Raw genomic sequence first — 12,482 nt, 5'->3', positions numbered from 1 at the left:
TGAACTAATTGGCTGCCCCTGCTGAACTTTTTTGATATCAGAGGAATTATTCATTGTGAATTTGTACGAACTGGACAAAGAGTTAACTAAGTTTACTATTTGGAAGTGCTGAAAAGGCTGCATGAAAAAGTTAGACGACCTGAACTTTTCACCAATAATTCATGGCTCTCACATCATAACAATGCACCAGCTCACATGGCACTGTCTATGAGGGAGTTTTTAGCCACTAAACAAATAACTGTATTGGAACACCCTCCCTACTTACCTGATCTGGCCCCCAATGACCTCTTTCTGTACCTGAAGATAAAGGAAATGTTGAAAGGAAGACATTTTGATGGCATTCAGGACATCAAGGGTAATACAATGACAGCCCTGATGGCCATTCCAGAAAAAGAGTTCCAAAATTGCTTTGAAGCCTGGACTAGACATTGGCATTGGTGCATAGTTTCCCAAGGGAAGTACTTCGAAGGTGACTGTAGTGATATTCAGAAATTAATTATATAGCACTTTTCTAGGATGAGTTTGTGAACTTAATTGTCTGAACTTCATATATATTTTTTCATATATATATTTATTTATATTTATCTCTGGAAGCATTTAAGATTTTTTTTTCTTTGTCCCCTGCATTCTGAAATTTCACAATGGAATGCCTTGGTCTATGTGTTTATGTGTGTTTTGCTGGTACTTGGTGGGTTGTATCAATCTGGAACTAATATTGTTAGTTCTAGGAAATTTTCTTATTAATTTTATTTTTCTCACATTTCCCCCCCTCGTCTCTCATTTGAGAAATCTTATTATGGTTTGTCTTTTTTTCTGGGAGATTTCATTAACTCATCTCCAACTCTTCTTTTGAAATGTTAATTTCTGCTCTGGGGGGGGGTTATTATTATCAAGTGCTTCTCCTTATTCTCTGAAAGTTCCTTTTTAAAAAATAGTTTCCTGTTTTTGTTTCATGGCTGCAATATCTTCTCTTATCTCTCTCTCTTTTTTTTTTTAAGATTTTTTTTTTTGGGGGGAATGGGGGGATGGGAACAGTGCTGGGGAATTAGGGGAAGGGGAACAGACAAGTTGCTGTCGTTTTGTTCTTCAGTCTAGTTGTGGAGGACGTTGCTTCACTGGCCCAAGTTGGCACCATCATTGTGCTCTTCCCGGGCGAGGCAGATCAGTCGCCGACTTCTGAACAGCCGCTCACTGCGGCTGCTGGCCGCTCACGCTGGCTGCTGGCTACACACGGTAGCCCATGGCAACCCACTGCCACAGGGGCTGCAGCCTACGCCGTCGCCGGCGACTCACAGCAGCCCAGCTCCAGGTTGAGCTGTTGTTCAGCATCTTAGCTGTGGAGGGCAGTGTCAATGGCCCTCATATGTGGGATCCGAACCGGGGCCCTCTGGCGTCCCAAGCCAGTTCTTAACCATCACGCTACTCGGCCTGCCCCTCTTATCTCTCTTTTAATGTTAATGATAATTTCAAATTAAGTTTCCTTCAGCTCTCTCTCTCTTCTCTGCAAGTTCTTTTTCTGTTCTGTCTTTGTATTTCACATTCAAAGCTTTCCTCAAATATCTGGTGATGCTTGACTATCTTTCATATTTAAAGTAAGGCCCTAAGAGATGCTCATTGGAAACTCTGTACATCAGTGTGGCTTTTTTCTGGAGAGCTTTGCTGAGGGTGATCAGGTGGGGATCTGATTATTTTGTGAAAGGACCTCAAGTGCCATGTCTGTGGATCTTTCACTTGATCGTGCTGTTTTCCCAAACATGAGTCCTCTTATCTCTTGTTTATCTCAGCCCAACTGCTGGTATTAAATATGTAAACCCACAAGAATAAAGACAGCAAGGGATGAGTTGAGGTGTCAGTAATGTTTGTCATTTGAAGCTTGGTTGGGTGGGGGGCTGGGAATTCCCCTGCCCAGAACGTTGTTTTCAGCATAAAATTGCACCCTGGCTCTCAATCTTGCCTGGTGTTCCTAGAACGTAAACTTCTACTTCTCCTCCATGGTTGGGCAGATATAGTTGCCTGGTTGTGAAGAATGGGAGAAGAGATCTGCTGCCGTTAAGGATTTTCAGCAGATTCTCCAGTGTCCAGCCCTACTCTGCACACGTATTTTCAGAGGTAACTTGTGCCTTCAGTTTCTGAGCCTTTTCAGGATTCTGTGTCAGGAACTTTCTTGCTTGTTGGAGTTTTATAACCCCAGCTCTGCCTTGCTCCATGCATCTAGTTTTTCATCTTTTTCTAATATATTAAGGCTGTTATCACCTTATTGCTTCCAGGTGACAAAATTTGTTGACCTCTCTCATCAGCAGTTGTCACCTGTCCTGCTGTCTTTATTCTTGTGAGTTTATATGTTTTTTAAAAACGGCTTTATTACTGTCATTATAGTGAGGCTTTAGGAGGGGTGGGGATAAAGGTGCGTTGATCATCCATTATTTTTTCAGAAGCATCTGCAATATTTCTTTGGATGGAGAGGTAGTGCCCTCACCCTGATTATAAAGGCCAGCTTTCTCAGGAAAAGTATGGAGTGGATGGATGTATCATTTTGAGAATAAAAATTGGCAGATGACCAGCTTTTGTGTGTTTATGTATTGTGTGCTCTATGTTTGAGGCAGGCTATAGGACCTCTATGCAACCCTATTCCTTGCACTATCCTGAGTCATATTTTGCTCTTCACCATGGGGAGGCAGGTGTACTGGTCAAGAATGCTCTGATTTTTCTTGGAATCCCTCCCTTCTATGCTCATGGACTATAGATTAGAGCGATCACACTGAGGTGTGCTTCCTCTCAGTCTGAGTGTTGTGAGAATGAAAGTGAGAATCATCTGGAACTTGAGAAACAAGGTCTTTAGAAGCAGTGAGATAAGGGGGCCGGCCTAGTGGCTCAGTTGGTTAACAGCTCACTCAAGAGTATGAGAGCTCCCAGCAACAGGGTTGGCAGCTGCAAGGTGACAATCCACACCCTCTATTAAGTCCAAAGTGAATGAACTAAACCAAAAACATCTAATTCCTTGGAAATTGTTGTGTGATTAAGTATCATTATTCAAGTGACAACATGTACTTGGAATTTCACAAGAAAATTTCCTAGCTGCCAACTCTTCTCAGGTTCTGGAATTTTCAAAAACCAAAAACATCTAATTCCTTGGAAATTGTTGCATGATTAAGTATCATTATTCAAGTGACATGTCACTTGGAATTTCACAAGAAAATTTCTGAGCTGCCAACTCTTTTCTCAGGTTCTGGAATTTCCAAAAATTCCAGATATCTCGCTTTCCAAATCTCTAATCCTAGTTTCTCAGAAATTTTGTTTTCGTAATACATTATAGCCAAGTTTGAGCTTATTATATTATCACTTCCAAATGGCCAAAATTCCAATAACTTCATTCTGAGAACATACATAGTTTGAGCCAATATTACAAATAATTCTTGCTTTCAATAATTTGGATTATGCCCCGAATATAACTGATTTTATATTTATATAATGTATACATACACACATGAATTTTATCCATTAGATAGAGCAAGGCAGAAATCTAATTTATTGAATTCTCTATATTTAACCATTCCATTTAAAGACAAAATATTTCATGAGCCTGATTAATTGCACTTAAAACTTCACAGCAGGAAACAAAAATAACTTGGAAAGGAAAAACTGTATAAGCAGAAAGCAGGATCTGAGCTGATCCTCTTGTGTTCACATTTTTAAAAATGAAAGTGTACTTCAGAGATTGAGATTAAATTTTTAAAGATTGTCTTTGATGTTTGTACAACTTCAAAATGAGTATCTAACTTGGGCTAGAGACAAAAACTATATCCAAAATTAGTTAGAATAATTGTGAACTGTCAATGAACTTGCTCTTGAAATGAGCATGTATAGTTAGTTATGCCAGGAGCTAACTGTACAATGGGCAAAATTAACTTTCATGTAGTAGAATACAAGGTCAGACAATTAAGTTCCCGAACTTGTTACAACGATGTTGTTAACCTTTTTTGATATCAGAGGGATTATTCATTATGAATTTGTACCAACTGGACAAAAAGTAAACTAAGTTTACTCTTTGGAAGTGCTGAAAAGGCTGCATGAAAAAGTTAGATGACCTGAACTTTTCGCCAACAATTCATGGCTCTTGCATCGCAATGCGCCAGCTCACATGGCGTTGTCTGTGAGGGAATTTTGAGCCAGTAAACAAATAACTGTATTGGACTATCCTTCCTACTCACCTGATCTGGCCCCCAATGACTTCTTTCTTTACCCGAAGACAAGGGAAATATTGAAAGGAAGACATTTTGATGACATTCAGGACATCAAAGGTAGTTCTGATGGCCATTCCAGAAAAAGAGTTCCAAAATTGCTTTGAAGGGTGGACTAGGTACTGGCTTCGGTGCATAGCTTCCCAATGGGAGTACTTCAAAGGTGACCATAGTGATTTTCAGCAATGAGGTATGTAGCACTTTTTCTAGGATGAGTTCGCAAACATAATTGTCTGACCTCATGCAATATTTGTTGAAAATAATAAAAATCATATATATATATGTATATATACATATATGAATATATATGTATATGTATATATACATATATGAGTACATATATATTTACAAAATAACAACTTAAGATATAATTCACATATCATGAAATTCACACTTTTAACTCACTGAGGTCTGACAATTAAGATCGTGAACTTGGGGCAGCTGGTTAGCTCAGTTGGTTAGAGCTCAGTGCTCATAACACCAAGGTTGCTAGTTCAATCTCCACATAAGCCACTGAGATGCTCCCTCTACAACTAGATTGAAATAACTACTTGACTTGGAGCTGATGGGTCCTGGAAAAACACACTGTTCTCCAATTAAAAAAAAAAAGATTGTGAACTAATCCTAGAAAAAGCACTACATAATTCATTGCTGAGTATCACTACAGTCACCTTCGAAGTACTCCCCTTGGGAAGCTATGCACCAATGCCAGCACCTAGTCCACCCTTCAAAGTAATTTTGGAACTCTTTTCCTGGATGGCCATCAGGGTTGTCATTGTATTACCCTTGATGTCCTGAATGTCATCAAAATGTCTTCCTTTCAATATTTCCTTTGTCTTTGGGTAAAGAAAGAAGTCATTGGGGATCAGATCAGGTGAGTAGGGAGGGTGTTCCAATACAGTGATTTGTTTACTGGCTCAAAATTCCCTCACAGACAGTGCCATGTGAGCTGTGCTTGTCATGATGCAAGAGCCATGAATTGTTGGCAAAAACTTTAGGTAATTTTCATCTTAACTTTTTCATGCAGCCTTTTCAGCACTTCCAAATAATAAACTTGGTTAAGTGTTTGTCCAGTTGGTACAAATTCTTAGTGAGTATCAAAAATGATATCAAAAAGGTTTGCAACATCGTTTTGACTCTTGATTTGGACTGATGGAAATTTTTTGGTCGTGCAGAATTGGCTTACTTCTATTGTGCACTTTGACGCTTTGCTTCAGGGTCACACTGGTACCCCATGTTTCATCACCAGTGATAACATCGTCTTGCCTCTCCAAAAGGTCTTGGCAAACTTTGACTCCTCTTTGCTTTTGTTCATTGGTGAGCTGCTTTAGGACCATTTTTGCACACACCTTTCTCACGCCAAGATTTTCAGTTAAGATTTTCCTGTTTCTCTATTGATGTTTATTTGGTCTGCTATGCTTCTCACCATCAGCTGATGATTTTGATGCACAATTTGATGAATTTCTGCAATGTTTTCATCAGTTCTGCTCGTTACTGTCCACCCTGACCTCTCTTCATAAAAAAATGTTTAATCCATTTGTACACTGCCGTTTTCTTCATAGCATTATCCCCATAAACTTGGACTAACGTGTTCCTGATTTAACTTCCACTCTTGCCAAGTTTAACAAAAAATTCAATGTTTGTTTGTTACTCTAACTCAAGCTCAGAAACTCTCGCAATGGCACACAAAACCACACAACAACAATCATGAACACCACTCAGCAAGACAACACCACATGTCGACTCAAACAAAGCTATGAGACACTGATATACCAAGGTTATGAAACCTTACTTAACTGTTTGTACAATGCTGCCGATATTAGCACACGGTGGCAAGTTCACGAACTTAATTGTTAGGCCTCGTATTCGCAGAGTTATGGTCCTATCACCAGTATTTATTTTCAGAACATTTTACCACCCACAGAAAAACTCCATACAGGCATACCTCGAAGATATTGGGGGTTCATTTCTGGACCACTGCAATAAAGTGAGTATCATAATAAAGTGAGTTGTAATTTTTTGCTGGTGAAGTGTCTTGCCTTCAATTTGTAAACAAAAAACGCAACATCTTTGAAGCACAATAAAACAAATCACAACAAAATGAAGTATGTCTGTATGTGGGTTTCTTCCCAGTTATTCCTCATTTTTTCTTTCCCTTCAAACCTTAGAAACAATGAATCTATCTTTCTGTTTCTATGGATTTACCTATTCTGGACATTTCATATAAATGGAATTATATAATCGGTGGACTTTAGTGTCTGGCTTCTTTCACTTAACATGAAATTTTCAACATTTATTCATTGGACATATATATTATTAAAATTCAACAATGACTTCTGGGAAGCCCAATACAGCCTATCTTCCCCATTGATTACAATTAAAAACTTTAAACAAAATACAAAGTGTAACTAACTACCTGAGGAATCTGTCAAGTTAATAATGGCATGCATATTGGGAGGGTAGCCAAAACTTCAATCCAGCCCTGAGATTCTTACCAAAGACTCAAAGGGTCTGTTTGCCTGTGCACACCCAAGTCAAACAAGACACGAGCAGAAGATTGCAGCAAAGAAAATAAAAGTTTATTTAAGGAATTGGTGCCAAGGCTGTAAATGCAGGTGAGCTAGTGCTCTCAAAGACCTGCCTCCCCAACAGCCTCTAGTCACTAAATTATATAAAAGAAAAATCATTTATCATGGTTAGTATGGGAGTTGGGGTTGTGAGCTCTACTGATTAGTTGGGGCTAAGGAAGGGGGCAGTTGATCATGGCATTAGGTCCTGATGTCAGTTATGGCATTGTTCTGTCTGATTTCCAAGGGATGTGGTCTACGGGGCCATTCTGTTTTCATGAGTCTGGAGCTGAAACATAACGGAGGCCAAAGTGTTATCTTAGTTTGACTAAAACCTTATTCTAGTTTGAAGTTTGGTTATTATATCTTGATCATTATTGATAGACCTGAAGCTTTACTCTTAAGTGAGTTTGATGCTGACCAGAACTTAGTGTACTAAGGACTTAATGATTAAAGGGAGTGGACATGCAGATTGTGTACAGGAAGAAGGATCTGGTGGAAAGAATGCAAGTGAGTAACAGTTCTATCAGGCTAAACAAAGCTAGCTTGGATTAAAACAAAATGCATGCTAAAGAAATAAAGTTCCGGTGCGGTTACAAGATGACACAGACACTGGATTATAAGACAAAGACTTTAAAGCAACTATTATAGCCATGTTCCTTGGTAAAGGAATTGAATGGAGAGATAGATGTTCTTGGCAGAATAGAAACTATAAAAAAGAACTAAGCAAAAAAATTTGAACTGAAAAATACAGTATCTGAAACAAAATTTCACTGGATTGGTTCAACAGTGGAATAGAGATGACAGGAAAGAATCAATGAACAATCAGACATTTTTCAATCTGATGAAAAAAATATTTAAAAAACAAAACACAGAGCCTCAGTGACCTGTTTGGCAATATCAAAAGGTCTAATATCCATGTCATTGAAGTCCCAGAAAGAGAGGAGAGAAGAAAATTGGTGCAGAAAATACATTTGAAGAAATAATGGATGAAAATTCTCCAAATTTAGTGAAAAACATACATTTACAGACTCTAAAACCTCAGTAAAGGGCTGGCCGAGTGGCTCAGTTGGTTAAGAGTTGGCTTAAGAGCATGAGCTCTGAGTAACATGGCCATCGGTTCGATTCCCACATGGGCCAGTGATGCTGCGCCCAAGCTGAGCTGTCACTGAGCTGCCAACAGGTGTCAGGATGGCTCAGCTGGTGTAACAACAAGATTGCCTGTTCAGTGGTGGGCTATGCCCACCTGCAACTAAGACTGAACTCGGCACCTTGAGCTGAGCTTCTGCCCAGATGGCTCAGTGGATAGAGTGTGTGCTCTTAATAACAAAGCTGCCGGGTTCGGCTCCCGCATGGGATGGTGGCTACACCCACCCGCAACTAAGATTAAACACAGCACCTTGAGCTTAGAGGCCACGAGCTGCCAATGGGCAGCCAGATGGCAACTGGCGCCTTCCACAACAAAGATTGAAGAACAACAACTTGGCTGGTCCTCTTCCCCAATTCCCCAATAAAATCTTTTTTTTAAAAAAAGCTCAGCAAATTCCAAACAAGATTAACTCAATAAAACCATGTGCAGACAACAATCAAATTATTGACAATCAAAGATAAAGAAAAGAAAACCCTTTTTAAAGTAGCCAGAGAACAAGGATTCATATAGGAGAGAAACAATTCAAATGACTGAAGATTTCTCATTAGAAGCAGAGAAGCCAGAAGACAGTTGAATGCCATCTTTAAAGTTTTATTTAAAAAAACTGTTAGCACAGAATTTTATTTCCAGTGGGAAAAAAATCCTTCAGGAATGATGGCAAAATGAAGATATGCTTACATGAAGGGAAACTATGAGAATTTATTGCCATCAGATCTGCTCTACAAGAAAAGGAAGTTTCTTTAAGTTGAAGGAAAATGATACCAGAGGGAAATTTGTAACTTCAGGAATGAAAGAAGAGCAAAAGAAATGGTACATATCTGGGTAATATATTTAACAGTTTTTCTTTTCTTCAGTTATTTAAAATATGCTTTGAGTGTTTAAAGCAAAACCTAGTACATTATCTGGTGAGGTGTTCCATAGATGTATAGAGGTCCAGTATATATATAACAAGTATAACATAAAAGGGGATGAAGGGACTTATGTGGTTGTGAGCCTTCTACATTTTACTTCAAGTGATAAAAATATGAACTCTATATAGACTGTGAAAAGTCAGGTATGTATGTCATAATCCCTAGATCACTTCCTGAAAAATACTACAAAATGATACAGCCTAAAAGCCAATAGGTAAATTAAAATGCAATACTAAAAAATATTCAAATGACCCAAAAAAGAAGATGGTAAAGGGGGAACAGAAGAACATAGAACTGAGGGAACAAACAGAAAACATATAATAAAATGATAGGCTTGAATCCAACCATAATGATATCAAATGTAAATGGGTAGAACACACCAATTAAAGACAGAGATGATCAGATTGGATTTTTCTAAAAAGCCCAAGTATATTCTGTTTATAAAAAACCCACTTTAAATATAATGATATAAATAGGTTAAAAATAAAAGAGTTGAAAAAGATATGCAATGAAAACATTAGTAGAAAAAAATAGAGTAGCTATATTAATATTACAAACTAGACTTCACATCAAGCAATGTTATCAGGAATAGAGAGAGACATTGCAGAATGATAAAAAAAAAAGTCATTCCAACAAGAATTCATAACAATCTTGAATGTATATGCACCTAAGAACAAAGATTTAAAATACATGAAAAAACTGATAGAACTTTCAAAATAAGAAACGCCCAAACATGTAAAAAATTTTTATAAGTTTATTTGAGCCAAAGCTGATGACAATTGCCAGAAAGCGAGATCTCAAATGCTCCAGAGAATGACAGTTTGCAGTTTGTTTCACACATCTAAAATTAAGGAGGGAGGGCTGGCCGAGTGGCACGTTGGTTAAGAGCTGGCTTGGGATGCCAGAGGGCCCCGGTTCGGATCCCACATATGAGGGCCAGTGACACTGCCCTCTACAGCTAAGATGCTGAACGGCAGCTCAACCTGGAGCTGGGCTGCTGTGAGTCACCACTAGCGACGGCGTAGGCTGCAGCCCCTGTGGCAGTGGGTTGCCATGGGCTATACCATGTGTAGCCAGCAACCAGCGTGAGCTGCCGTCCAGAAGCTGGCGACTGACCTGCCTCACCCGGGAAGAGCACAATGATTGTGCCAACTTGGGCCAGTGAAGTAACGTCCTCCACAACTAGACTGAAGAACAAAAAGACAGCAACTTGTCTGTTCCCCTTCCCCCAATTTTCCAGGGCTGTTCCCATCCCCCAATTCCCCAATTAAAAAAATCGTTAAAAAGATAAAAATTAAAATTAAATAAAATTAAGGAGAGAACTTAAGGAATATTATGTGAAGGTGGAAGGAAGCATGTGGAAATTGGATTATAAACTAGTTAAGATTATGTGCTCTCTTGAGGTTGGTCAAACCTTCCAAGGGTATTACTTCTGGCATTTCAAAGGTGTGTTCACCTAAATGCACAAGAGCAATATGCAGGGCTTGCTTAAAAGCCTTTCACTAATGAAGTTATAGGCTTAGGGCCTGACTACCTACAATGACCTACCCAGTTAGGAATTTATGATTTATCTCAGCACCCCTTTATTCTTACACAGAACTAAAAAAAGAAATAGACAGATGCACAATTATACTTGGAAATGCCTATCTCAGTAATCAACAGAACATGCAGTCAAAAAAATCAGCAAGGTGCAGCCCGCGAGAGCTACCATGAGATGCCGTGAGCAGCCATCCAATGACCGGTGACCAACTGCCTCAGCCAGGAAGAGCGCAATGATAATACCAACATGGGCCAGTGAAGTAACATCCTCCACAACTAGACTGAAGAACAAAAAGACAGCAACTTGTCTGTTCCCCTCCCCCAGTTCCCCAATTAAAAAAAAAAATCATCAAGGATATAGTAGACCTAAACAACATTATTAACAACCTTGACCTAACTGACACTATAGAACACGCCACCAAAACAGCACTAGAATAACACTTCTCAAGTACACATGGAAAATCCGCCAAGATAGATTATATTCTCAACCATAAAAGAAACTTAAATTTAAAATAATTGAAAATCCTACAAAGTATGTCTCTGAGCATAATGGAGTTTAACTAGAAATCAGCAACAGAAATATCTGAAAAATCCCCCAAATATTTGCAAAGTAAACAACACCCTTTAACTTGCAAGTTAAAGAAAAATATCTCAATGGAAATAAGAAAATATTTAAAACTGAATGAAAATGCAACATATCAAAATTTGTGGGAGACAACCAAAGCAATGCTTGGAGGCATTGGTTGCTAGTAATTGTTTAACAACAGGCTCTCTGATGTGTGTGTGGGGACTAGCCCTAATTTATAGTATTTTTTTATTTCTGTGGTGTGAATTCTCCCACCCCAGCTAATTTCAAGGTACTGAGATGACATCATTGAACACAAGGTTGGGATAGGCACAATTGACAGTCATAAGTTGCTGCAAGCTGACTCATGGTTGCCACCACCTAAAGGGAAGTTGTAGCGTTAAATGCTTGCATTAGAAAAGGTAAAAGTTCTCAAATCAAAATCTAAGCTTTGCCTTTAGAAAATGAAAAGGAAAAGCACACTAAACCCAAAGCTAGCAGAAGGAAAGAAAGCTAGCTTCAAGATAAGAGCAGAAATCAGTGAAATAAAAAGAAAACAAACAAACAGAAGATCAATGAAACCAAGAGCTGGTTCTCTGAAAAGATCAATAAAATCAATAAACTTCTAGTCATTACTAAGGAAAAAAAGAGACAAGTGATAATTTACCAATATCAGAAATGAAAATGGAGACATCATTATAGGCTCTCCTCAAATGAAAAAAGATAAAAAGGAAATAATATGAAAGATTCTACAATATATTTGACAACTCAATTGAAATGGATTAACTACTTGAAAGACTTAAAAATGTTACCATAGGCAGAAAGAACAGGGATGTGGGGAGAAAAGGGGAGGAAAAGAAGGAGGAAGTGCAGGAAACAAAGGAAGAGATGGGATCATTCTTAAGAGAAGGTGCAGTCACAGCCAACTTTAACAGATTATAATACTATTAGCATTGCAGGCAGGGAGAATTCTCCACCCCTTGTGTCACTATGATAGTTCCAAGGAAATCCATTCTCTGGACTGAAAGGAGTGGTCATCCACCTGGAACATCACCCCTCATTGTGCTGTCATTCAAATATAATCCTAAATTTCTTTGTTCTTCCGGGCAGTTGCTCTCCTTCTGGGCTTGTTCCCTTCCTTGTTTTGGGGGTGTATTCTCTTTCTTTTAATAAATCTGTTTGCTCAGCTTGCTTAGCTTTGTTTTGTGGCTTAATTTGATATGCCCCGTGGGTTTTACCAAGAACCCCTGTTCTCTGGTGTTGGGGAGCAGGTCGTTAACAAGAACTGAGACAAAGAGTTTTTGTTCCAAAGGCTTTATTTACCAAGTTGGTGTCCGTCTCATTCAAGAGAGAAACGGAGCCAAGTCCTGGCGGGTGGGGAATTTATAGCTGAAGCTGGATACAGAAGCAAAAAAAGTCGGTTAGTGAGTAAAAAGAGAAAAAAAAATTTTTAACAGAGTTAATTTATCTTCTAGCTAGCCATAAAACTTGGCAAGTTTATTTTCTTCTAAC

The sequence above is a fragment of the Hipposideros armiger genome, unplaced genomic scaffold (assembly GCF_001890085.2).
Source record: "Hipposideros armiger isolate ML-2016 unplaced genomic scaffold, ASM189008v1 scaffold_431, whole genome shotgun sequence".
In the NCBI taxonomy this organism is placed as follows: Eukaryota; Metazoa; Chordata; class Mammalia; order Chiroptera; family Hipposideridae; genus Hipposideros; species Hipposideros armiger.
This window is presented reverse-complemented; position numbering follows the sequence as displayed.